The sequence below is a fragment of the Zonotrichia albicollis genome, chromosome 5 (genome assembly GCF_047830755.1).
Source record: "Zonotrichia albicollis isolate bZonAlb1 chromosome 5, bZonAlb1.hap1, whole genome shotgun sequence".
Lineage (NCBI taxonomy): Eukaryota > Metazoa > Chordata > Aves > Passeriformes > Passerellidae > Zonotrichia > Zonotrichia albicollis.
In genome coordinates this window covers 68233441-68260587 of record NC_133823.1, presented here as the reverse complement: position 1 = coordinate 68260587, position 27147 = coordinate 68233441, and the positions used below count along the sequence as shown (strand labels likewise).

The window sequence follows — 27147 nt, the reverse complement described above, 5'->3', positions numbered from 1 at the left end:
GTTGCTGCTGAGTCCTAGACCTTATGGTGAGCAATTAATATTTCAGCAATGAATATTGAAAGACTGCAGCATGGTATATAACTCAGGAAAAACAGCAAGAGTCTTTCTTGCATGAGGAAAAAAAAATTGCAATGGGATGTACAGATTCTTCTCTCATGCCTCCCTTTTGCTGGCATATTGCTCCAAGGACATTGGAGAGATGAGCTCCATGAGCCATGAGAGGGAATGCCAGGCGTGCTGGGCAGGAATTGGATGCACCATTTGCTTACTTCTGGCACCTATGTGGATGCCTGGAGAGGGGCTGTGCCTTCCCAGCTTTCCCAGGGGAACTGTGGATCTGTTCCTCTCTGAGCAGAACAACATAGCCCTCCATGGCTTGAACATTATGAAGATTCTTTCTAAAAATAATTGTAAATAATTTAAATACTCTCGTAGCTAGAGATTAGCTGCTGTCAAATACAGCCATTTCTCCTAATCTAAGAATTTTTAAATTCTTCTTCTTTATTACAGGAAATGCTGTGGAATGGTGCTGCCATGCAGGCAGATATTTGAAGAATTTCCCTTGGAGCAGCTTTAAGATTGCAAAATGCAGCTTCTGGAGACCCGCCTGAAGCAACACCCTCAGGAGAAAAATGAAAGAAAACAAAAGGGAGCTCCTGCCTTGTGCTGCCTCAGCTTTCCCTGAGAGAACAGAATGGAAGGGAAAGAGCAGGAAAAATTCAACCTGAGTGACTCCAGCCAAAAATGCACCAGCCCCATCCCACTGCCCCATTCCATTTCCAGCTGCTGGGTCTCAGAGGGACAGAAACAATTTTGGGCACAGATGTGGAATACAACAACATTCTGTGTTGCCCAGGACATTTGGCTATAAATAGAAGTGTTTGCCATCTCTTTTGAATTTGAGTAAATAGAGCTGAAACAGGAAACATACATTTTTTAACACCATTGTTGAAGAAGGATTGGAGCTTTTAACATTTTCATTTATCCTTGAGGTAAACAATTTTTTTTTTTTTTGACTGATGGTATTTCAAGAGAATGCCTTCTTCATCCCTTTCCCTGACAATGTCTACAGAGTCTGTATAACCTGCTGTTCCATCATCTCCCAGGCTATTATTTTATTAAATACAGCAAATGCAAGGATAGAACTGTTGCATTTAGCTTAAGGTTTCTTTTTAAATATGATAGTTTCTTTTCTTCCCTTTCCCCTTAAAATGTCCTACTTTGTGCTGGTGTTTTTTTCAATAACTGCACTATATTGTGCCATTTTGGTCATCTCAAAAGTAATGGCTTGATGGACCTTCCATTGACCAAGTACTAAAAGGTAACATTGTAAATCTCTCCTAAAAATTGAGTCGATTCTTAAAATGCCATTATTATTTCTTCTTACATTTAAGCAGAGAGGCAAATAATTAGGCGGAAGCATCACTAGGCATATTGAAATAATGTTAAAAGCTGGAAATGTTCAACAGAATATACAAAACACCTTTTCCAAGTTTAGGCTATGATAATCTGGTCTGTGGTTATGTTTATATAAGCATTTTAAAAATGTTTCAAATTCTGAGCTTCTTGGTTCTTCATGGCATTTTAATTTCTGTTAAGTTTTATTTGAATGTTTCATTTCTTGTTTTTCTATTAATATATTTCTGGAAGGGTTATAAAATGTGATTTGGTTCTTGTTTTAAGATGGCTTGGATGCATGAGACCACACCATGCAACCTGCTCACGTAAAACACAGAATTTGCCTTAAATTTGAATATTATAAATAAAAGAATGCAGTTTTTCTTATGAGTACTGAACCAAAGACAGCAATTTTGTTATATCAAAAGATAGAATTGATTGCACAGATAATATCTTCAAAAGTGACATTTATGATCTTATCTTTTTATTACTCCCACATGTATTAGTGCCACTGTCTTTTGTTGTGTGGTTGTAATCCATGCCATGAATAAAAATTATGAAATTAATAAGGACATCCCCCACAGCTGGATCCACAGAAATTTATAATGAAGGAAGGAATTCTTGCAAGGAAGTGGTGATGTAAAGTCCATAGAAAAGGAGCATTGTTAATGCTGCCTAATTCAGGATGTGGAGTTATAGGATACAATATTTAATAGCTTTATTTAATGAACTAATAAAAAAATTACTCTCTAAGCTAATAAAAGAAATATGTTTATTTAAATGTTTTTTGCATATCTTCTGCTTTGCTTAAATATGAATTAATAGTATTACATTTCATATTAGGGATGATGTACTTTTAAATATAGTAAAAAGAATAATTCCTTGAGCTGTCTGCAGAATTTAAGTACTACTCAGGTATTCTGGATAAAGGTAAATCCTTGGCTATAGGAAACACTTAAAAATGCTGACTGCAAAATAACTTTTAGAGTAAAGGATTAATAAATTCTATAAAATAAAATTGATTAACAGTAAAAAGATATAAATTCCTTTTAAATATCAGGAGATATTTTTAAAGAAAATTAACAAAGCATCTATATTTTCATAATGAGGGAAAAAAGAGCTGGGTTTTTCCTGTCAAGATATTTCTCATTTATTTGTTAGGCAGTTACAATCATGGGAGCTAGTACATCATATATAGGGAAGACTTGAGATCTTTAGCCAGGCTATGCACTCCTCTCTTTGATGGGAAAGTAAATGTAGTGTTCTTTTTGGGATAAATAAGTGTAAATCTGAGCAAAGTGTCTGGTTAGACAGGTTGTTTGTCCTGTTGTCTGCTTGTGCTGAAGATACTCCTGAAAAGGAATTAAAAATTAAAAACTGTACCAATTCCCCCCTTTAATAGAACACTAACCAAAAATCAATTGAAGTTTTAATGTGGTAAATTTTTCTTTAGCACCCTGGTATATGTGGGATGATGTTAACCATATGGTGTGCTCAGTGTAGTGGTTTCATAAACATTGGTTTGTAATTTATTGCTGGAATTTTTTCAGCTATTTTGCTTAATTTTCTATGATGCTTTTGATATTTGGCTCAATTATCTTAGTAGTCTCCTCCAAGCTGAATAATTCTATGACTCTGCAAAGAATTTTTGTTGAATACCAAACTATTTAGAGTCTGTTCATCCTAACTTGTGAAGGCCAAAACATTCCTGCTATAGCCCAGTTTGGTGATTAACAGGTAGAATTTGCAATGAAGAATGGCAGAAAGAATTGGAGAACTGCATTATGTATTCTTGGTGTGATTTTATCACTCCTCTGATGCAAGAAAATGTTTATTTTTACCAGATTACCCTGTTCCCAAATATTCTCTGTTCTGAATTTGACTGTAAACTGGTATGGATGGTCTTTTTCTGGAAACCCAGATGCCAGTAAATAGTTTTTCAAACCCCCACTGCAATCCCCCAGCAAAACACACAGGAGTTTATTGTTTGTTCAAAGCTTCCTAGCTGGGTGAATTTATGCCATAAATTCATGACTTCAGGCATCCATGCCTGTACCACAGTCACTGTGAATAATTGATAGTGCTTACAAGTTTTGATGATTTAGCACCTGGCCAGGCAAATTTGTAGAATGTCATGTATTTTTCTTTTAGGCAAAGATTTATTTGAAGACTGAAATCTATCCAGATCTTCAAAATTACACATTTGGTGCAAAAATATTTTATCAAGGCATTTTTTTTTCCTTCTCTGTATGAAGTGCACTGAAAGTTATTTATCTGTACAGATGGCTGATTTAAGTAACTGTGTGTCATACACAATGAAATATTGCTGATGGTTTCTCTTGTTATCTTTATTTCACTGGTTACCAAAAAGCTGATAAGATATATGCCTTGACTTAAAGCCTGCAGACAGCAAGATTTCTTGTTATATGGGGCAACTCTCCAATGCTTGTGAATTCCAAGGGAAAAAACCCTACTTCTTGACTTTTCTAAAGGGCTAGAGCTAGATGACAGATAATTCTTATTACCTAAAGATGCCACAGTAGTGCTGCTGAAGAAGAAGAAAGGTGGTTTGTGTGTACCTGTGTGTCACTGTGTGTCACATTTTTCTGAAAAACCCGTTTGCCCAGGAGTCTTCTCTTTGAGGCTGAGAAGCCTCAGAGAAAAAGGAAAACAATATTTATCTCATTTGCTTCTCCTGTGTTTTGCTCCTTTGGAATGTGGTTTGGAGGTTGCTTATCCAACAGGTGGTTGTTTGGTTGATTTCATGTGAAATGTTTTAACTTAATGACCAATCACAAACAGGCTGTGTTGGGACTCTGGAACAGAGAGTGATGAGTTTCGATTATTATCTTCTAGCCCTCTGTCTGCATCCTTTCTCTATTTTTTAGTATGGTTTTAGTATAGCATTCTTTAATATAATATATCATATCATAAAATAATAAATTAGCCTTCTAAGAACATGGAGAGAGATTCATCTTTCTTCCCCATGACATTACTTTGTATGTAAAGATGCCCATGCATATTGATGTGTGGATATTTTTAAGGATGAATGGCTGCTGGACCTTGATTTCTTGTGCATGTCTAGTCTGTTTTCCTAGAGAAAAACAGACAGAAACCAGGTGCTTGCATTGTATATACCCTTTGTGTAAAATGTATGATTTGGTTTGCCATAACCCCCTGAAATTAACCTAGATTTCTTTTTTAATAAGGCTGTAATTAATATTGGGTCATCTGAACCTGCCATTGTTGTGCAGCAGGTGTAGCACTAGCTGTTTATTATGTAAGAAATCTCAAAAGGTGTTTGTAAGGCAAATAATACAACCTCCCTACATCCTTGCCCAGAGTACTGTAGTGTGAATGAATAGAAGTTCACTTAAATTTTTAGGAATTGAGGATAAGGGACTCTGTAGAGCTTCTGTTCCTCAGTGGAGTTTGTAAGTCTAGGTTTATAAAATTTTCTAAGGGCTTATCAGGTGATGATTGTTTGGGGAAGTTAAGTTTTTCAGTTGTTAAAACCCAGCAGGAGGGATTTTTTTTTTTATTAAGCCAGTCCAAGTTGCAGTGTAAAAAGAATAGGGAAAGTTAATGTACCTCTACAATATATAGCACTAGTAAAGAATAATTATGTGTGAGACATTTCTAGGAGTGTGTACATGAGCCCCTCATGATAAGCACTTCCTCCTTCAGAAGTTTCAAATAAAAGAAAGTTAAAAATCCAGTTACACTGGTAAACTTCCTCTCAGAAAGCTCTTTACAAAACCTACCAACTTCTGTCTCCTATCTCTAAAACTTTAAATCTCTTCCTTTGACTCAACAAAATCCTACAAAAAACTCCAGCCTTTTCACAGGTGCTCAAAAGAGCTTTTGCTAAGCCAGAATGTCATAAATGAGTCTTGTCTTGCACACCCTGAGTATGGTTTAGGTGTCCTCTCTTTAGGCTGCATCTTTCCCTAATGGAATTTCATATTTTGTTGAGTTAAATGGGATAGATCACACTTGACAACATTTGCCCTGCCAAGTCTGCTAAACTATGAAATGCAGTTTATTATGTGAAAACAGCATTCTATCATGAAATTATTGTACTATTATGTCTTCTTTTTTTAATAGTAAAATTGTAACAAATATATCAGAGGTTTTGAAGAAGGAATAAATATCTGAAGAAATTATGCAGGAGGCAATACTTTTGATAATTAACAAAAACTAACAAAGATTTAAACAAGAAAGCAAAGCAGCCTGGCTGTCTGGGAGATATACTTGCATTTAGTTAACAAAACTATCCTGAGGAAGAAATACATTATTGTATTTTTGGGGAAAAAAAAAAAAAGCCTCCTAGTTTTCACAAGCTTGGTTCAGCTCAGGTTAATCTTTTTAGAGAGATGTGTTATTTTTCAGACACTTTGAACATTATAGTTATGTCTTAAATCATGCAACTACATCCAAATAGTAATTGGGGTGTACCTCCTTAAGGTTTTGAAGAAAGCTTTTCAGTAGGAAAATACTCAATATTTGGAGAAAAATACTCAATATTTAACCACAGAGGGTGGTGACACGGGTGGGAACCTCAGCCTTCAAAGCAAGCAGATTTTCTGCACCTCTCTTCAGAACTAAATCATCTGCCTGTGAAGCACCTGTTCCTGATGTCCTGAGTGCAATCCCCAAACATGTCCCTGGTTTTGGGATCTCAAACCCATCAGGGAGGCTGTGGCAGCAGCACAGAAATTCCCCAAGGCATCTTCGCAGTGACAAAAGGAGGCTCTGTGGCTCTGCTTCCCCCTGGGTTTGTGAACAGAGCAGGAAAAGAAATTTATTGCATGAAAACCAACTTGTATAAACACAAAGATGTTTTTTTAAGGGATCTGGAGTACTGTGTTTTGTCCCCTGAGGTGCTGCAAACGCAGCAGTAGCTCTGTATGAAAGTACGGAATTTTGAAGAAAACTCTGCAGAGAAGGGAAGTGAAATGACTTCAAAAGCAGCTTGATGTTTGGGGTTTTGCTTCATTTGTTCTGCTTTTGCACACATTGCAACCTTTAGTGAGAGCTGGTGCTCATGTTAGGAATTTGAATCCCTTCACAGAAAACCAAAAATATTTCCATTTAGTGCTCTTTCGTTTTCAGCCTCAGCATTATGTGGTTAAAATCAGCCATTTGGTTCAGGTTTCATCCTGGTTAGGTTTCTATTGTTCTGTGAGTGCCAATTTATATTTTTGGGATGTTTCACATGCCTTTGTAGTCACCTCTTCTCATTATCACTGTAAGGATCAGTGCACACAGGTTGTTGTGTCTGAAATTAAACCTTCAGCCTTTCCCTAGCTTTCAGCTGGGACCACTCAGATGAGTTTCCTAAAGAACAGTAAACACATATGTACATAATTACATAACAGTAATTATGACTTCTGATCTGAATTTCATCCAAATCTGGTTTTCTGTTGTTCAACTCTGCCCCTCTTTAGTTTCTAGTGAAATGATGCTAAGTTCTAAAGCACACACCAGCTCCATAGAGGTTCAATGAGACCCGGAGGAGGGATGCTGCCTTTTGAGGCTTACAGAGGCTCTAGCATGGGATCTTCCTTTGGCTTTACAGCCACTGTCTCAGGAATTTCCATGCTAGGAAAGAAAGTCTGAATTAGAGATTTGCACTCATGCACTCTGACTCATTTTATTTTCATTATTTTGGGGCTGGTTCCCCACCCTTGCTCCTATCTGCATCTCAATTTTCTCTTTTAAGGGATAAAAATGTTAAATGTTTCTGTATAATAATGGATAAAATAATGAGCTAGTTAATAGAGGGTGCATTTCACTAGTGTTATTGAATCAGATGTGGAACAAAAATTAAAACCACATGGCATTTCTGGGAGATTTAGATCCAAGAGTTTTAGTTCCATATGTTAACTCTGGCTGATATCCTTCTTAATAATGGATTAAATATTGCAGTAAATGTTTTCATCTATTAGTGAATAAATCACAGGTACTTTAGAGTTCCTCTTTCACTCATTTTAATTGCACAGTGCAGACATCTAAAAAAATAAATGGGTTTTAATAACAGGTAAATGGTGAGTCAAAGCCAATTTGTAGGAGTAAGGTAAAGTCAAACTCAGATTTTTGTCATAATGTGGTACATTTTAATTTAAGAAATCTTTATTGCTCCATTATCAGAAAAAATGAACTTCTTCCTGCCTCACTCAGTCCTGAAGATGCTGTTAGGATTCAGAGGAAGAAGCTGGTGATGACCAGCTAGAATCCTGTGTTTGAATGGAATTTATGCATCATGTATGAGATGTATGAATGTGGAACAGGCTATTGCTTTTAAGGGTTAATCCTCTGTTAAAGTGGGTCCTTTTTCAGGCTTATTTTGCCCAGAAAGAGATACCCAGACTGCCTGCAACTCCTTGTTTTTACAGTTTCGTATTGTCCAAATTTTATTACTCTAATTTTATTACTGTCCTTATAACCATTTTATTTAAAGTTTTAAAAACAAGTGATTGGCGTTTCTCACACCAAGGAAATCATTGCTATCTATAAAAGAGAAAAAGCCCTGATGATTCTTTTTGTAGAGACATTTTGAAAGCAGCTCCTAACAGTGCATCTCTTTCTGCTGTCATTAAGGGAAGACAAATCGAAGCATGAACACTGTCCTGCTGGCACTTATCAGCACCACTCTGGAAAAGCACACAGGCCTAATTTCAATTTCTGCTGTTCTGGAGTTGTTTAGTTCATTTCATCAAATAGTTGAAGTCCAAATACATAACACTACTTACAGCAAAAAATATTTGGCAAAATGCTGCTGCAGCCTGTTCAAAGTGTTTTAAGCAGCAAAGCACTCAAAGAGAACATAATAAGGTATATACTTAAATGTGTACATAAATTAGTTTTAAGATCTTGGAGCTCCACAGATTTCAGAATGCCTGTTAAACTGCTGCTATCTCTGTTAATTAAAAGCTCCCACTGCCAGTTTTTTCCTGTTTTATTAAAGCGCTTCAGCATTTGGAACCTCTCCATGAACAAATAAATATAAGCAGTCTTCACATATGTGTGCATATATATATTAGAAAACATCTTTTGGTAAGATAACGATTTGCTTATTAATCTGCCAGCAAAAACTAATCTGCCAGAATGTAATTGTTTCTGCTCATAAATTGCTTTCTTACACAATCTCACCAACATAATCTCATACAGGATCCCCTATGCAGATATGAACCCACACAAATTTTTGATAAGAATTTTATATTATGTATTTTAGAACTGCATGTGTTTCAAGCATTTTTTGAAAGCACACATAATTTGCACATGAGAAATAAAAGAAATTTTCTTGTTTTCTGTGGAGTATACAAGAATAAGGATAGACTATTACTTATAGCAAGAAGATATTTCTTACACACAAATACTCTGAGCTATAGAACTCATCTTTTTCAGGTACATCCAGAAAAGTATGATAGCTGGGGCTCTGGTTTATGTTCAGTAGAACACAAGGAGACATCAAGCTTTTTTGGCAATAAGTGTGATTTGCATTTCATATTCCAAATAGGAAAATGTTCTGCTGCTGAGTTCAAACAATAAACTCTCCTTTTTTTTTCACAGAAGTACAATCAGTAGGTTTGTATCAAATTCACAGATATATTTGTGCATTTTTATGTGGATTTGTGTAAATATGTAAATAGCCCCCCATACGACTTGGGGGCTAAACTGGATAAACCCTTGAGTCTTTTTCATGCTTTACAGGTGTCAAAAATCTCTTTATTAAGCTTTTCCCTTCGTTTCACTCCTGATTTGTCTCTGCCTTTGACCACTTTTTGTGGTCAAAGACACGCAAAAAACAAAAGCCCAGTTGTCTGATTTCAAAGGCTGTCGAGAGATCAGACAAAATGAAAGTTGGTGAAAACTTGGGAGCTGGCTGCAGGTCAGGGGAAATGAGGCTCCAAGCTGAGTATTAACTCAGCAGCACTGGCCTCAGGACTCTCCTTGGCTAGAGTTCATTTCAGCTTGTTTCTGCTGTGACAGCATTTGTCTTTCTGTCACAAGATTACTACCTGCCTTGCTCAAGCTTATCTCCATGCATAGCAAATGTGATCAAGATCTAGAAAAGCTGTACAGTCTCTACAGAACAAGTGAAAAAACATCACTTTTCTGATAGCTGGGGCTATGGGGTGCTGCTGTGTATCTGGAACAGTGAAGTGGTGATGATCAAGCTGTAGCTGGGATCCAGTGGGGGGAAAAAATAACAAGTAAGAAAACTGCTTGAAGAAAACACGAAAGAAAGTAGCCCTGGGCAGGCCCAATACTGAAGAGAAAGAAACCTCACCGTAAATGCCACATTCCTCCCAGCAAAGCCCTTGGGATGCTGCTAACAAGTTCATTCCCCTCCAAATTCCTTGATGGGTAATGTGGATTTTGGGATGCAGATGGTCACCCTCAAGGCTGAATGCAGAATACTCTGAGGAAAAAGGATAGATACCTGAAGGTGAATGCATAGATAAATTTTAAAATGTTATTGGGTTAGAGGGGTGTCTATTCCTTTGAACAGTGACTTAACATTGCTATAACTAGGCTAATAGAGATGGCCCACTGCATTTTGATATCAAAACCCTAATGTATCCTAATTACTTGGATCCACTTAAAATTCATATTCCCTTTCATCCACAATCCTAAAGTGCAATACTGCTGTGTTACTGATTCATGCAATAAAGCAACAAACTTTGGGTGTGTGATTGAGTAGTCCAAACACAGGACATCCTTTGACATCACTTGCTGTCTCTGAGACATCTGTTTGGGACAGGGACAAAGTGAAATCAAGATAAATTCATGCTGTACCAGAACTCAACAGGGAAGCTGAGTGGGATGCCCAAGGATGTTTTCCCATGGCATTAGGTGCTGCTATCTCAGGAAATGCATTGCACTATCATGACATTTTATGTAAAGGCACAAGCAAGGAAAGCAAAGGTTCAATGTGGATTGTTTTTTTTTAATTTACCATAGTCCTTGGTGTGCAGTACATTTCAGAGGGAAGCTTTATGAAGCCTGGCATCAGCCCCCAGATTTGCAGAGCTGGCCAAGGGACTTTAGAGGGAAAAACATGGAACAAAGAAAGAAAATCTAAATGAATAGACCTGAGGTTCTGGCTTTTATCAGGTCATTGGAATAACTCCAGAGAAATCTGAAATCTGTCATAAAAAAAATAATTTCTCTTTTTTTTTCTTTCTTTTGTTTAAAATTTTAACAAACTAGCTGTGCTAAAATTGAGCAGTTAGGGAGTCTATTAGCTCTGTGATGCTTTCTATTATTTTTATCTTCAACAAGGTTACTTGCCCCATGCAAGCAGAAACCAGGCAAGTTAGGCTCAGCAGCATCATGGTAGGAGCTAAGTCATGAAGAGCTGGCAGTCTTTGAAAGCAGGAATGTGGGATAATTTAATTCCCAAATAGAAGGCACATAAAACAACTGATAAATCAGCACAGCAGGAATGGTACTAAGAACAATAATGAAGGATTTATGTTTTGAAATATGAAAGGAAATTGCTTTAAACTCACAAACATGGGTTGAATAGTTGTTTGGTTTTCTTAGGTTTTAAACATTTTAACTTTCAAGTTTACCTAGGTAGTTTGGATTTAACTCCCCTAATGTTTATTTTGGGAAAATTGAATTGAAAACTGAATTGTCTAAGCACCTGTATGGGGTTGAGAAGAGGGAACACAGAAGACAAGTTATGCATCTGAATTATTTTCCTGAGGCCAGTACAAATACCAGTAATTGTAAATTCTAGGAGATATACACAATTTTCTCTGCAGTTTCAGTGGGATGGCAGTGAAATTATTACCAATGGCATCTCAGATTTTATGTGAATGATGCATCTCTGTAGTGTTTCCTTTGGTTCTCACCATAACAGCTACCGAAGCACTGTGGAACTATTTCATTCCAAAGTTACTATGCATAATTTTTTTTTTCAATATGAAGCAATATCTTCACTTTAGCTGGGGAAACATAATCCTAAATCATGCCCAATCCCAGGGTCTGCATAAAAGGAGTATATATGTTTCTGTAGGTACTTCTACATCAGATGTTTTCTTTCCTTGCTGAGGAGAGGATCCAGCTTGCACTTATTTCCTCCAGAGCACTCATCCTGCTCTATTATATTAGCAGGGACTCTCGTGGCAGGGAGGAAATGATGAGCCTGTCTCCATGTTCTCAGAAGGCTAATTTTTTATTTTATGATACTATATTATATTAAAAATATTATACAAAACTATGCTAAAGTGTGACAGTGATCACAGGGGTTTTCAGGTAAGAGAAGAGATGAGGATCTGACTCCATGTTCAGATGGCTTGATTTATTTTTTTATGATGTATATTACATTAAAACTATACTAAAAGAATAGAAGGAAAAATTTCATCTCAGAAGGCTGGCTAAGCTAAGAATAGAGTGGAAAAGAATGAAAACTAAGGTCTGTGGCTCGGACAGAGAGAGAGAGAGCCACCTCTGCTGTGACTGATCATTAATTCCAAACATCCACATGAGACCAATCACAGATCCACCTGCTGCATTCCACAGCAGCAGATAACCATTGTTTACATTTTGTTTTTGAGGCCTCTCAGCTTCTCAGAAGGAAAAATCCTATAGAAGGATTTTTCATGAAAAGATGTCTGTGACACTAAAGAATACAGAAAGGATACTTACAGAACGCTAAAAAGATCATAATGGAACTTGTGACTCTTTCCAGAGTCTTGACACAGCTTGGCCCTGATTGGCCAAAGAGTGAAAACAACTCAAAGCAGAAACCAATGAAACAATCACCTGTGGGCAAACAATCTCCAAACACATTCCAAAGGAGCAAGACAAAGGAGAAGCAAATGAAGTAGTTATTGTTTTCCTTTTTCTCTGAGGTTTCTCAGAAAAAGACCCTGGGCAAAGGGATTTTTCAGAGGATGTGAAAGCCACACTGCTCACTGATGTAGGGGTTCAGGAGAGGCATCACTCCTGAGCTCTGGCTCCTGGCAGCCTCCTTGCAGCTGAGCAGCCCAAAGGCACAGCCACGTCCCTCCTGCCTGCACACAGATAACAGACTCTGCACCACAGGGCCTTTAACAACTGAGGGGCAATAAGTTTTACACAGCGCATGCCATGACAGCAGCAGGGATGCTGCCTGTGTGTATCTTCTCCAAGAGCTGCCTATGCAAAGCCTTTGGCAATTAGCAACCACTGTATTTGTCCCCTGTCAGGAATTCCACCGCTTTGACATCCAGTGCTTTGGCGCTTTGGCCTTCAAAAAATTCTCCACAAAAGGTTCACAGCAGAGGTAACTCTACTAAAAAGCGAATCATTTTCTGGTTTGTTTTGTTCTGGAGAAAGATCAGTAGGAGTGTCTCTTTCCATTCCCTAAAGAAGCTTGTGCAGCCATTCAAACAGTGGTTTATCAGAGCAGAGATGAAATAGGGAGTGCTGTGTTCCAGGGAATCAGTTGCTTGACACATTTTTTTGCTCCATAGCATCTACATCTGTTTCTCTTCATCTTTTTTTCTTTGTTTTTTTTTTTTTTTTTTTTTTTTATAAAGAGGGCTAATTAAAGAAACCCTGGTAAAAATTTTAAATGGCTCAAAAATCTAAAAAAAAAAAATCATAAAGGTTAGGTGAAATTTTCTGTATTTTCCTACAGCTAGAATAAAATAACCAGAAAATTCTGTGGGCAATTCATCCTCAAAAGAAGAAGGAAAAAGAGGTTTGTCTTCTGAGAAGTGTGTTCATGACTCAAAAGTCATGCTGGGCTTCAATAAAGTGAAGACACTTGAAAAATCTCATCTTGATCTTCTGCTGTTCTAGTCATTCATACAATACTTCTGGGTGAAGGCTATTTCTGATTTGCACCCTCAGATTATACTTTCTTCTACCAACATAAACATTTGAGAACTTTAAAAGATCTGTTTAAAACTCTATACTCAGTTTAATAGCTCACAGCAATATAGTTGGAGAGATCTCCATCCCCGGAAATGCATATTCCTGAATTTTAAAAGGCCTATGTGTCCTAAAAATTGCCGTTGTTTACAACTTATCATAATGTATCACATAATGTACTAAAAAATATAATTGAATGTATTTATATTAATTAGATACTAATTTTAATTCTGGTTTTGAGTAAAATTAAAGAAGAATAATTTGGACTCATCTTAATGATTGAAATTCATGTATTACATGACAAAAATAAGGGAACAGTTCTAGATACCCTTTGTTGAATTGGGTTCTCTCTGGAAGGAATACCAAACATATCTAAAACCTCATTTCATAAACTTGGAAAATACAAGTGCATCCATCACTTTGCAACAGTTTTGCAATTTTTTGTTTTTCTAATGATTTTTTAATAATTTAAGAAGAAGAAAAAGAACCTGACATAATCATCTTTAATGAAGTCAGGAGAGGTTTGGAAACTGCTATCCATGGCTTGTATGGAGTGTAGGGGTTCTTGCCAAGTGAATATTAGTAAATCATTATAATGTTGCTACACAACCACCTTTTTGCTATGCTGCTGTAGCAAAATAAAAAAGTAATTTGCTTGAGATCCTTCAAAAAATTATTTCCTTGTAGATAGAACCATAGAGTGGTTGGAAAAGTCTTTGAAGATCACCTAGTTCGGAACCCCCTGCCATGGGGGGGTCACCTGATGATCTCAAAGTGTTGATGTTAAAAGATTTTTTGGTAATTCAGCCAATCTTCTAACATTATTCTGTTTCCTGCAAGCTGGAAAGCTCATTTGCCAAACCCTTGTTACTTTCAAATGCTTTGTCAATATCTGTCAATAGTGCAAAAAATGGTGCCTGCCTTACATCACCACTTTGCCTGTGGAATTGCTATATCTGAAAGGCATTTTTCCATGCAACTGGAACTGGAAATAGTCTGCAGATTTATGAGGCAACAGGTGATGAGGCAACAGGCTGTTACTCATTCTTTTGTACCAGATACATGCCCTCAAAAATCAAATTAGGGAATTACGGTATTTCACGCTGATCATTCGCTTTTTACAAAGCAGGGCTGACATGAGCTGGCTGCTGTCAGCATCACATTATGCCCGTGACAGGGGAAAGGAGTTTCAGAGTTAGAGATGTGTTCAGCTCAGATATACACTACAAGTTGTCTCAGCACTAGTAGAACAGTAATGGCAATTTTCCAGTAAAAAATTCAGGCTTTTTCAAGAAATTTTTCAGGCATTTGATAGACTCAATCAGTTTTTCATAAATTCACAGCTTTTGCTTTCTTAATCTCCCTGATTTACTGAAAATGTATGTTGATGTAAACAGCCGGTGAGGATTTTTGTGTGGCAAACATAAAGTTGCTGGATTTTTTTTTAACACCTATGTACAATAAATAATGAATGAAATACCCTACAGTAAAATGCAATGCAGATAAGTCATCTGAGTCCAAAAATGAAATGTGAACCAGATGCTTTAATGTTTTAGAGAGCTGGCAGGATGTCATCATACCAGTACAAGGACTTTGTCAGGACAGCTGTTCTACACACTGAGTCCCAGCTGCAAACGTGATGTACCTTTCTGAAAGCAATTCAAAATTGCCATAAATCCTTTGCTCATAAGTTTCTCTGAGGCTTCAAAGGGACTTGGGTAATTATTAGATTTGTGGTATAAAAAGATTTGCTTACTGAAGAGCTCCAATATTCAACATACAAGAGAAATTATAGTTAATGGACACTCTTAAAAACATTTCATTTGTCCTTGTCTGGGTCACCAGGCTATGACATTTTTTCTGCACCATTTATTTTTAGTAGAAAGAGTACTGCGATAATTGTGCCCAGTGATTGAAGGTGAGGACAGACAGTAACTCCTTTGAATCAGAGCTAAGAGCAGGGATAAAAAAAAAAGGCCAAATATTTTTCATCCTTTGAGATGAGATTTTTTTTATAACACTGAGAAAGTTGTGTGTGTGCTTTACTTTCAGTATTTCTGGTACTGCTTAAATTCCTTATTGAATGAGACCAACAAAAGATTTAAAGTCTTACAGTTCACAGACAAAAGAATACAAAACATCTCATAGTCCTCTTCCCTTTTTGGTTATTTTTGTTTTACTAAAATGTTCTGTTTGTCGTTTTTGCTTAAATATTTGTCTGCAGAATCTTTTCTTCTAAATTATTCTGTTCAGGGAGCTTTTGGGCATCAATCATTGCAAAAACAACCTGCAAAAGACTACAAATGACAGTCATTCATCATCTGAAACAAACGATTCTAAGTCTGTCAAAGGACAAACTCTAAACTTGCATTCTTCCATCAGGAGAATCATAAGCAAAATAGATTAATTTTGAAATTGCACCAGAGAGAATTTGTGAAGTACACAGATAAATAGAAAACAAGGTTCCATTAGTCCTCAAGGGGAGCTGGTTTGCTTGCTGCTTTGTTATGCTGGATAGCTGCAGAGCTTTGACACTGCTCACATTCCTGGCACCCACCAAAGCCTCGCTCACTCCCCTCTGCCCTAGACGGGGGAGAGAAAATGTTATGGAGGGTTCACGGGGGGGATCACTCATCCAAAACCACCAAGGGCAAAACAGGCTCTAATTAGAGATATGAAATGAATGTATTGCTAACAAAACTAGAGGATAACGACAAGTAAAATAACCCCTCAGAAACAGCTTCCCCAGCTCTACCTCCTCCCCAGCAGTGCATGCAGATGTGGAATGGGGGTTATGTCAGTCCATCACACTGTGTTTGTCCTGCTTCTCAAGGAGAGGAGTCCCTGCTCCACAGTGGGGGATACAGCTCTCCATTACCTTCTCCACTGGTGGCTCATCCCATGGGAAGCAGCCCCCTGTGATCTGCTGCAGTGTGAGTCCATCCCATGGGCAGCTTTCCATCTCTGCTGCAGCGTGGGTCACTCTTCCCTGGGCTGCTGTCCCTCGAGGAAAGGCTGCTCCAGGGGGGCTCCTGTGTCCATGGGCCTCTCACAGGATCACAGCCCCCTCTCAGGCACCTGCCTGTTCTGGAGAGGGGCTGTTCCAGGGGCTGCAGGTGGATCTCTGCATCCCTGTGGATCTCCATGGGCTGCAGGGGCACAGCTGCCTCACCATGGGCTGCAGGGGTGTTGTAGTGTGTTGTTAGGTTTCTTGTGTTATTTCCCCAATTTATGTATTGTTTCCCCCTATTAAGTGTAAAATAGTTTTGTCCCCCCAGTTTTTCCCGCCACAGCCCTGATGTCCGTTCGGTTACCATGGTTACCCCTGTGTCTGTCACCCAAGTTATATAATTTCTCCTACCCCTTTTTCCCTTTTTAGTAAATCTTTTCTCCTCCCTGGGCTCAGTCAATCACCCCCCACTCCTCCTGGTTTTCCAGAACTTTCGTTTCTCTGGAGGTAGTGGTTGGCTGGGGTCCCAGGACACCTCCTTTACCTTTTGATTATTGGTTTCCATGGAGTGTCAGTTCTGTGAACCTCATCCCCTCACCTTTCCCGAATGGTTCCACCTGTATCCACCCTCCTCCTTTATAATCCTGTTTCACCCCGTATTCGGGGCCGCTTTCCCGGCTGGTTTCCCCACATTGGATTCAGTTACACCTTCAATAAACCGATGTTAACCCCCGGTGAAGTGGTCAGCTCGGTTCCTCGCCAATACCAGCGGTGTGAGCCAGTCCGCAGCCAGCGCAGCCCGAGGCCATCAGACGCCGAAGGGTGCTGGTCAGGAATTGCAGAGGGGCGTTGGCCTTTCGCCCTCAGCTAGTCGGACTTCCAAGTTTGGGCCACATACGCCCCCCCGCACAGGGGAATCCCACCTCTGGTGCCTGCACCACCTCCTGCACTGACCTTGGTGTGTGCAGAGCTACTCCTCTCACATCTTCTCACCCCACTCTTTGCCCATAACTACGTCTGCGTGATAATTTTATTTTCTTTATTTTAAAATCTGTTGTCAGTATTTCTGAATTGGCCCAGGCTTGGCCAGCAGCATGTCCGTCTTCAGAGCCATCAGGGATTGACTCTGCCAGACATGGAGGAGGATTCCAGCAGTTCCTCACAGGAGCCACCTCCGAAGCCCCCCTTCTACCCAAAGCAGGCTGTGCAAACCCAATACAATCTCTTACTGCTCCTGTGAATAAAGAAGGGAAAGAGCAGAAACAGTGCAACAGGGGATGGCAGGAATTAAGAATGAGCAACAGGATGGATTTCTTGTCATGACAAGGCTATTTCCACAGCTAGGGCATTTCCAGAGCACATCATTCAGGGTTTGTCTGAATACTGGGACAATGCTTGTGGCATAAACTTCCTTGGGGTTAGGTAGATTTTCTCCCTTACATTTTCTTAAAACCTACCTGTCGCAGACATCTTTCATGGAAAATTCCTTTCCTTACAATTTTTCCTCCTGAGAAGCTGGGAGGCCTCAGGAACAAAACGCAAACATTGATTATCTGCTGCTGTGGAATGCAACAGGTGCATCTGTGATTTTCCCATGTTGGATGTTTGTAATTAATGGCCAATCACAGCCCAGCTGGCTCGGGCAGAGAGCCGAGCCACAAACGTTTGTAATCATTCTTTGCTATTCTATTCTTAGCTAGCCTTCTGATGAAACTTTTTTTCTTATTTCTTTTAGTATGGTTTTAATGTAATAGATATCATAAAATAATAAATCAAGCCTTGTGAAACATGGAGTCAGATCCTCGTCTCTTCCCTCATCCAAGAACCCCTGTGAGCACCATCACACACACCACCCCTTCAGCACGAGCATTTAACCCAGGGCAAAGAAAGTGAGGTCCTGTTCCTGACTTCTGCAAGTGCTAAGTTTCTGTTTGGTCCACAGAATTTTGTCTTTGGAGTTGCTTCTCTAAACCATGCCCAAATGTCACACTCCCTAAATCCTCCAAGGAATTCACCCCTAATGGTTGTTGCGTAGAATGTTTTTCAGGAAAGAGGTTTTATTTAATTTGAATGCATAGAACACAGTGTCCATTAATGCCAAAAACTATAGTAAGAACCTTGTGTTTCTAAACAAGCAACTATTATTTATATTACATTATATTATATTATATTATATTATATTATATTATATTATATTATATTATATTATATTATATTATATTATATTATATTATATTATATTATATTAATTATATTAATTATATTATATTATATTATATTATATTATATTATATTATATTATATTATATTATATTATTAAATATTTATAGCTTATTATTTATTAATAAACTTTATCTGTGTTTTAATAAAAAGGCAAAATAAATTTGATGCCTTTACAGGGAAGGGGTATTTATCAGAGCTGAAAGAGATTTGGTAACATGACATTTCAATAGGCTGCAGTCAGTATTCTCAAATTGAGAAGGAAACAGAAAACTGAAAAGATGGTACAAATTAGTCACAGCCTGCTGCTAGAATGACAATATTACTCTGGGAAACGCCGTTAAAAGCAGAAAGAAAGACAACAAAGGGGAGTAGTTAAATATTTACCATCTGAAACTTGTACAGGACTCAGCAATACCATAGCTCAACTGCCCTGAGTGTATTGCCTCAGGAAGATCTGGGTTTCTTGGAACCAGAACATAATTCTGCCTTGTAACATGCCAGGGTTTCAGGGTCAATGGACTAAGAGAGCAGAAGTGCTGTACAGCAGTGCATCTGTCTGGATTGCTGAAAGATTAATGGGAAAAAAGAAAGCAGTCAAAGATACCAAAGGCCAAAAAAAAAGGCATAGGCTGAAAAAAACCCAAAAACCCTCAGCTGCACACAGCACACACCAAAACACTTAGCAGAAAGTCTTACTGTTCAATTTGTCATGACTCTGATTACAGAGACACTTGTCCAACACTGTTGTGGGGATGCAAGATTAGGCAATCAAATCAATTCAGTAACCACCACTTTGCTGCAAACATTATTTTAATTACAATTGGCAGATGCTAGAAGGAATCACACAAGTGGCAACCTTCTGTGGAGAGTTTTTAGCTAGCAAATGACTAAAAACATTCCACGAGATGCTAAACAGCTTTTATTTGTATGAAGCTAAAACCACTGGAAATAATCAACATTCACAATTGCATTCTTAGATCTACAAAAAGCTCATTTGTTATCTGGCTAGATAGGTGGATATGCAAACCCATATGCCATTTCAGGAACTGGCTGTTAAATTTATATGTAAAGAAAAAAATAACAAAAGAACAGGTCCAGCGTCTTTTCTGAGTGACATTAAGAATAAAAAGGGAGACCAATAGCTATTAATTCACACTTCTATGAATACATAAAACAGGAAATTAACTTTGCCTCAGTTTTCATGTAATCCTATTACTTAAAAATAGGCAATCAAACTGGAGCTAAATACAAGTTGGTATGCAGCCTAACTGGCTTCTCAGAGTCATTAAGGGGAATACTTTCCTAAGAAAAAGCTTATAATTATTTGAAAGAAAAGAGTAATTTTGTGTGCCTGTATGAGGCCCAAAAACTGTTGCAATGTTGAACTGAAAGACTATTTTATAGAATCAATAACTCTTGTCTTATTTCCAGTGCCAGTGGAATATTAGAGTAAGCATGAAAGTATTAAGTGTTAGATTACATATTATGGACTTCAGTTTTGTTTGGCTCGTTTGTTTGTGGTTTTGTTTGTTTATTTGTTTAAAACAGCATAATATTCTTCATTAATGCAGTGAAAAAGCAATTCCAGAAGTTCTCAAAGCAGTTTTTACTCCTTTTGTGTGACATTGCCTGGTTGGATGAAAAACAAGTGAACGTAGAGTTCTAGTTTTCCTCTCCAGAAAAGGAAACAAGTTTTCCAAACAGAAAATTTCCAGGCTGTTTTCAGGGACCTGGGGAATTTGTACTGGTGCCTTTTCCTTTTTTTTTTTTTTCTTTTTTTCTTTTTCCCTCTGTTTTTCTATCTCATGCTTTCTACTCCCAAGTAGGAAGTAACAAAATAAATGTTATGATTATTTATGGAAATTTCATTTTTACTTTTTTCCCCAGAATTTTGGAAGAACACTGTTTAGCAAGCCATATAGCCACATAAAACTGGTTTTTCTTAAATTTCCACAAGTCTGCATTGAAATGATGCTGCAACATTAGGAAAAAAGGCCCAGAGGTTGCATATAAACACAGCAAAACTGAGACCCTGTTTATACTGAACTGGACTCTGGACTTGGAGTTTTTTAGCTTTACTGACACTATGTCTTCCTGATCAAAGGAGAATTATGTTTGGATGGTGTATTTTTATGTTTAGAAAGCAGAAAAGTATATTAGAAAGTTTCAATTTAAAAAAAAAAACCTAACAAATGGTTTGATTTTGACAACTGATTTCTTTTAAGTGAATTATTTGATTAGCTTCAAACAAATGGTTTAATGTCACTTTATGGGTCATTAATTATTAATTCAAACAGAAATATTATATGTTTGAAAAGGGGAGAGTAAGATGCACAAAAATACAGTTGGAGCCCACCAGATAATTATCATCAATTTGGGATTTTGTGTTTGCCTGTGTCAGGCCCAGAGACACAGGACAAGTTTCAAGTGAGCTATTACTGTGAACTAAATAATAATTAGATGAAATTATTAATTTAAAATAATCACAGCTAATAGCTGTGAATTAAAGGGGAGGTGGGGCAAAATGGCTTTTTTCTGGGCCATAAAGTGATTTTACAAACATGCTAAAACCTACCCCTTAAACTTGTACTTTTAATTTAAGTTGTATATTAGGCAGTGGACTGTGTCACTTTAAAATTCAGGGGGAAAATTTTTCAAATGTTTTCTGCGTTTCATTTTACTCTGATGGCACTCTGCTTTAATAACTTTACACTGTATCTTGCAATCTGAATTTGGATTAAAGATGTGCCAGCACTGAAACATTCAGGGGTTCAACCGGGCCATGCTGAAGAAGAGCATGGAATGCTTTTCCAGAGGAATTGCCTTTCTGATTTGGGATTTTGCTCTGACAGGTTTTTGTACACAAATAATTCTATTTATATTAGCTTTATTCAGTCATAATGCACTTGAAGCACCATATGGTGTCCTCAGAGAGAGTTTACAGATTTCAAAAAGCTAGACCTTTTTTTCCTTTTTTGAATTCTCAATTATGGCATTCAGTTGTTCAAACTGAATGATAGTTTCACTATTGGATCTAAATATTGTTTCTGAAAGAGGCATATCTTTCAGAACTTTGTTTGTCCTTTTGTTTTTCCCCCTTCACCTTAAATAAAGAATAAAATTGCTCCGTTTCTATTATGTTGCATCTGTGCTAAATGCGTTTGTCTCCCACTCTGCTTACTTTTTCCTCAAGGGAGAAGTGGGAGCAAATAGAATTTTGAAGTTATTCTTTGAGCAGATTTGAGGTAGAGAAGAAATGAAGAGCAATGATAACCACTGAACAGTGAGGCTGAACCAAAACACGGCAATGTAATTACAGCTGCTTTATTCCAGATACAACCATTGATCCCATACCATGTCTCAAAATATATCTAAAATGAGAAGGCTCACAAAGGGTAGAATACCGTGTAAAATTTATATTAAACTCTTCCACAAATTATCTCCCAGAGTCCTGTAATTTGTCACCCAGGACTTTCAGGGCCACGTTTTGATTTTAACTCATACCCTAAGGGTCCGTGTAACTTCTCAGCATTCACCTCACCTTGTCAGAAATTTCATAAAAACTTGTCATTTACATTTTAATATGTCCATTATCAAGGAAAACACTTTCAGAATTCAATTCCCTGCCAGAGAGGAGCTAACCACCCTGCTGCTTTCCAGTTCTGTGCAGCAGAAATGGGTCTGTGGCTATGCCCACGTGCCAGGTTTCAGGATAGGGACTGTCATTGTCCCAGCTGGGCTGGATGCACCTCTGATGCCTCCAGGAGCACAAAGACAGAGGGGACCAGGATGTTTTCAGCTGTGTGGATGCTCATCCTCAAGCATGGAGAGCCATCCTTCCCCTTTTGCAGCTTTTTTGCAGGCTGGAACATCGCTGCCTGCAGGGGCTGCTGGTCACTGGAACTCGCCAGAAATGTGCAAAACAGCAATAAACAAAGGGCACAAAGTCAGGAAAACCCAAACACACTGCTGGCCCTGAAATGCACGCTGTTTATCACATAGTTTGTGGCAGCAGCTTGGCTTGGAGAGAATCAAATTCACGCAGTGGTGGAAGGAGGATTTTCCCAACCTGGCGTGCTCTGCCTCAAGGGCTGGTTGGCAGAAATTCTCCTGTGGCCACTTCAGCTCAGCAGGTAATTTTTTTATATATTTTCACTCTATTGAAATGGAAGGCATCTCAAGAATTTAAGGCATCAGTAACTGTGGTCTCAGTTAAGTTCAACAATATTTTTTTCCTTCCCAAATTGGCTATGAATTACCATAAGAAACAAGCAATACTTACACCACCTCCAACAATATTTCTGAGTAGGAGTCAACTGATTTTGTGCAATTGGCCATTCTAATCAGTGCTGTTCTGCACTAAGAATGAATTATCACAAGGTCAATATTTGATGCAAATTTATATTTACAAGGCATTATCAGTGAAAAAAAATTGTATTTGTAAAATTCGACAGAAAATGACACAAACCCATTTCACTTTGTGCCAGAAATACAATGAGGTCTGATAATGGCAACAGAAATGAATCCATTTTGTGACAAATGTAAGATTTTAACCTTATGAAAGGATCTCCTTAGAACCATATATAAGCACTACTGCAATACCCTTGAAAGGAACAGATGGCTTTTATTTTCCCAGAGGGACATCTGCATGTGGATGAAGTACAGTGTTATTAATGGTCATAAAATCGTTTGAAAATATTTTAAACACAAATATTAGCATACCTCACACTTGGCAAATGTCTTCCTTTGAAGGAACACATATATTTAATTTCCTTTGAATTCCAGAAACAGATTTTCCTTGAAACTAGAAGTACTACTGTAATTAAGGAATTTCTTGGTCAGTTCAACTGAATATTCAGGTGATACTGGTGAAAACTCAGGAAATTAAGGAAATTAATGATAAGGTTTTAAGTGCACTGTGCACTTCAACGTTGGTCTTTCACATGCCACCCTGTTTGTGACAGACATCCTGCATTGACACATTTGTATAGACTTTCCTTTATTGCCTAAATAATGAACAATAATTGTAAAATTTATAATGAAATGGCATAACATCCAGCAATGTGTTATTTTCATCCCTTTTTTTATCACTATTCCCTTTGTAGGAATTGGATACTGATTGTACTTTATATTTGAGGTTTAGTCAATGCTTAGGAAGTGCTGTTAAACACCATTGACGTAAATAATTCAGAATTTGTGCATCCCATGGTGTTTTTCCTTCTATGAAGAGTAGCCCAATATTATCACTGCTCCTTTCCTGATGTTCCAGGGAAGCAAAAGAGAAGCAGATTTAATCCCTGCAATGTCAGTTTTGGGAGAAATACATACATAAATTAAGCTTTTTATTTTCAAAAGATATCCAAAATTTAACTTTGTAATTGATTTTTTCATAAAATTTACTCTACCTTATTGTGGATTATTTTTGTTTGTGTCCTGATCAAAACTGTCTGGAGTAAGTTGCTGATAAAGATCTTCTCTCTGCTTTCCTTAATTTTAACACTAAATTTCTAAACCTTCTAAAGAACTGGTGGAAATTAATTAAGTGGATAAAACTAGAGCTGTACTCTTTCTTTTCTACCTAATTAACTGTTTTTTTTCCCTAACTCTCAACTTTAAGTACCATAGTCTGTGAGTTACAGCTTTTTCATTCTGGCATTTTTTTTTTTTTTTAATCTCCCCAGTTAACTTTTAAAGTATAACTCCTTTCTACCAAAAATCTCCATTTTTATCTTTCTGTTTCCAGTCTATCACAGGAAATCCATCAGTGAGAAATCTGGCTGAGGCCAACAGAAGGAATAAAATCCCTGTAATTGTTCTGTGGCACAGATTAGCCTTTTAATGGGCTGGGAGCTTTGCATCCTTGGCTGATCAGGTTGTTAAGGTCCCAAGACTGGCAATGATAACTCAATTGGCTCATCTAGTAATATAGTACCAGTCATTTTTTTTCTCTTTCTTTGGGTAAATGTAATAATTTGAAACTTCACTTTTTTAAAAATTTTTGACCTGTTTTTTCTTTCAGTTCCCTCTCACAAATCACTGAAATCTCAACAGTGCTGTCCTGTTGTCCTCACACCCTGGTATCCACTTTTAGCACACTTTACCCTTCTGTGTTAATGATGAGTTTTACATCGCAGAAGTGACTCATTCATTTTACTGTATTAATCCACAATTTTGTGGAAAAACAGACCTTTTTCTTTTCACAGAATCAGAGAAGGGAACCCACAAGGACCATCAAACCCAACTCTTAAGTGAATGGACCCATATGGGGATGAAACCCCCAGCTTTGGCATTATTAACACCACCCTTTAATCAACTGAGCCAATCTCTCTTTTTTTGCACATCTTGTTCAAATACATTAGGAGCTACACTTTTGACCTCAACCTGAACCAGGAAAGCTTCTCTGATATTTAGCAGAAATGTTCCTACACATTTCTATGACATTTCTCAGAAAAAATAAAAAAAAACCTACTAATAATACTACTAATTAGTAAAATAGTTTTAAAGACTATTTTAGACTATAGACTTTAAAATTCAAATATTTTAGATTATAGACTTTAAATCGTGAAGCATTTAAAATCTAAATCAAATGTATTTTAAATATTTTAGACTGTAGACTTTAAATCATGAAACATCTAAAATCTAAATCAAATGTATTTTCAGTATTTTAGACTATAGACTTTAAATTGGGAAGCATTTAAAATCGAAATCACATGTATTTTAAATATTTAGACATTAAATCATGAAATATGTAAAATCTAAATCAAATGTATTCAGTGAATTCCCTGACTTATGATACTTGAGTAAATTAAAGAGCATTAAAAAACAGAACAACCACACAAACAAACAAACAAACAAACAAAAATATACCATCAAGAAGCTAAGTTCAGGTCAGAGTCTCAGGGCTAAAAGTGGAAGCTTGGGCTTAAAATACAAGAAAACCTAGATATTTTCATCCCTCCCTTATCACTACTCCTTTCATAGGAATTGGATACTGATTGTACTTTATATTTGATGTTTAGTCAATGCTTAGGAAAATAATTCTGCTTCTCTTTTGCTTCCCTGGAACATCAGGAAAGGAGCAGTGATAATATTGAGCTACACTTCATAGAAGGCAAACAGGCACGGGATGTACAAATGTTGAATTCTTTACGTCAAAATTGGCCAAGGACAATTTTGAGCAGCCATAAAACATCCAAGTCTGAAGGTTCACATGCCCTTGTTTATGGCCAGTAAGGCTGCAGGTATTTGCAGAGTCACAGCTGGATAATTCTCTCTTTTTTAGTGCCAATCAGCGCTGGAGCAGCAGCTCTGGTGTTGCTGCAGAAGTTTGGGAAACAGGAGAAGAAACTTTCCAGACTTTCCTGTGCCTTACTGATGAAACTGGGCAAATGAAGCATTTCCTGAAGAGGCAGATATCAACACTCTTATCAAGGTTATTTAAACCTCATGCTGGCTTCAGTTGCTTCGTGTGGCTTATTGACAAGATTCTGTGCTGTGACATTATCCTGAGCAGAGGTGCCACAGGATTAACTCGTTGATTTTCACCTTTCCTGGTGAGCTGGCCAGATGATGCCACCATATGAGATCCCTTCTCAGCCAGCCAAAGGCAGCCTGAAGTGGTCAGCATGCCAGCAAATCCCTCCTGTGATATTTGGGCTCCCCTAACAAAGTCTTTTGAACAGATTTCTCTGTCTATCACCACCCAGGACAGATATTGCTGTGAGAACAGATTGATTAAGTGATAGAAAATTACTTCTCTGAGGTGAAGAACTAATTTAATACAGTCAAAAAGATGTTGTTTTTCACATAAATGAATGCTCTATACTAACAAAACTTAGACTTTTCACATTGCAAAATACAATTAAAATTTTGTTATATGAATTTAATGGTTTGTGAGTTCTTTTTAACTTTTAGACTATGCTAAAATGTTTTTATTGAATGCATTAATTATTTGTAAATTGGTTTTATTTTTTCCCAGATGACTTTCCAAGCCCCCTTGGCTTCCTTCCTTGGCATGTCAGAATTTTGAAGCTGGTTTCCATGGATTCTGTGTTTTCAGATTTTAAATTGATTTTCCACAATGTTCATATCATTAAAATTAGATATCTTAAATATTTGTGAAAACAAACAAAGGAAAACAGTGCTGGTCTGGTCAGTCAATATTATTTTATGCAATTTTAATTTTCTATGAAGCAGCCTCCATGAGGCTAAAGAAGTTAATCAGCTAGGGGATGTGAAATAAAACCCTGTGACCTTTCAGTGGATTCTGCATAAAAGCACCTGAAAATATCAGGTAGGTTTATTTAAACAGTGTAAACTGTAGAAATGTGTTGAGTTAATTATAGCCTTGAATCAGTTCCAGTTCTAAATTCATCTGACCTAAGTACATAGCTTGGGGTAAGCAGGCAAGGGATGGCAAATGGATGGATCTCTTTGGAGCTCTGGAAAAGGCATCCTTAGAAGCAGTTTTTTTCTTCTTACAGGTTCCCACATCCTACCAGTAACAAAATTCAATAAATTTTCTAATTATTGGTTTCCATCACATCTCAGCTTCCTCAAGTCTTCATCCCCATCCATGACTGGAATCCAGTGATCCAGTGATCATGGCTCCTTATTTTGAACACAATGAGAAGTGATTCAGCCAATGCTAAAGAAGCACCTTTTATTAGATGATGCCTAATAAGACAAAAAGATAAGAA

The 27147-nt window shown here is 37.4% G+C and overlaps 1 long non-coding RNA gene across 1 annotated transcript; it reads left to right on the top strand.

The window, feature by feature from the left end:
* Window positions 1–236: 236 nt before the first annotated feature.
* On the top strand, window positions 237–26292 carry LOC141729208 (uncharacterized). The gene is made up of 3 exons (XR_012580569.1): window positions 237–410; window positions 511–992; window positions 25731–26292. It is a non-coding gene; the product is annotated as an uncharacterized LOC141729208 (long non-coding RNA).
* The last annotated feature ends 855 nt before the right edge of the window (window positions 26293–27147 follow it).